The 1453-nt window shown below is 44.8% G+C and overlaps 1 protein-coding gene across 2 annotated transcripts in view; it reads right to left on the bottom strand.

Moving 5' to 3' along the window:
- Positions 1-1453, bottom strand: part of LOC106464905 (uncharacterized protein C45G9.7-like) — a 53946-nt gene that overhangs the window by 14713 nt on the left and 37780 nt on the right. The window lies entirely within an intron of this gene.

Below are 1453 nucleotides of genomic sequence, written 5' to 3'. Positions count from 1 at the left end.
CATGAGGATTCAAGGCCAGAAAAGGGCAGCTTTCAGAGAAGTTTAAGGGACTTTGATGGCACTGTAACAAACCTGGACACAAGAGAGCTCAATGCTGGAAACTTCTACACAGGGAAGATGCTATGGAAGGAAAGGCTGCTACCCAGAAAAGTTGTTGGAACTGTGGAGGGCAAGGCCATATGAGGAGCCAGTGTAAGAAGAATATTACCAATAAGTCAGCCTCAAGGAGACCAGTAGTGGTTGGTGTTGAAGGATGCCCACTAACCCCATCGTGAAAGTCACAACAGCTAAGTGTAAAATGCCAAGCACACATAGTGTCTACGTGACAGGAAAGCTGGATGGCCAGAAGTGCACCTTTGTCACAGATTCTGCATTTCAGCAAACCCTTGTGAGTATCAAGATGCTAGATCTCAAAGGAGTACCAGAAGCCAGACAGAAGCTCTGTGGTGTGACAGAACATTATACAAGGTTGTGGAAACCAGTGTGGTTAACTATTGAGCTCATGGGCATGAAGGGCAGGCACAAAGTATACTTGGCTGACATTGAACACCAATACATACTAGGGTTGGACTACTTACTACCGAGGAAGTGTGTAGTTAACTTCGATATAATGACGTTTGGGAACAATAAAGGCCAAATTCCGGCAAGTGTTGCTGCATCTGTCGAATACCTCCTATGTCAGAGAAGATAATTTGGAGTAGCATAAAAGAACATCCCCAAGGAAGCCCGATGTTTGTGTAAGCAGTGGAAGTCCCATCCAGGCCAGCGGATGTGAAGATTGGAAGGTCACTTGTGGCAGGTCATCAAGTAGTACCCATAACAGTGGCTAATTTCTCTAAATGTGAGCAGACAGAAGGAAAGGGCATTGTTGGGTGTGTGACAGGAGGTAGAGCCAGTCAATGATAAGGCAGAAATAAAACCACTAAGAAAGGACACCCACTCTCAGAATATTTAACTGACCTCTATAAGCAGAGCATAGTCCATTTGTCGTCATCACAGGCTTTCAGGTTAGGGAACTTTTGGTGAATTATGCAGACGTTTTTTCAAAAGGAGATCATGACCTTGGCTGCACAGACCTTGTGAAGCACAGGCAATCACCGTCCAATAAAGATCCCTCTGAGGAGAATAGCTCCGGCAAAGCGACAAGAGATGGAGAAGGTCATGGATGGCCTAACTAAAGAAGGGATAGTCAAGAAATCAGATAGTCCCTGATCAGCTCCCGTCTTGTTATTCCAGAAGAAGAATGGGACCAAACGTTGCTGTGTGGACTTCAGGGCTCTTAACAGTATAACCGAAAAGGACTCATACCATCTGCCAAAAATTGATGATACTGTTGATGACCTTAGTGGATCCAGGTGGTTTTCAACTCTGGACTTAAAGTCGGGTTTCCATCAAGTGAAAATGGCTGAAGCAGCTAAACCTAAAATTGCATTTAGTTATGGCCAAGGTCTCT

The sequence above is a fragment of the Limulus polyphemus genome, unplaced genomic scaffold (genome assembly GCF_000517525.1).
Source record: "Limulus polyphemus unplaced genomic scaffold, Limulus_polyphemus-2.1.2 Scaffold1776, whole genome shotgun sequence".
In the NCBI taxonomy this organism is placed as follows: Eukaryota; Metazoa; Arthropoda; class Merostomata; order Xiphosura; family Limulidae; genus Limulus; species Limulus polyphemus.
Note: the sequence above shows the minus strand (reverse complement) of the source record. Positions and strands in the feature narration are given on the sequence as shown.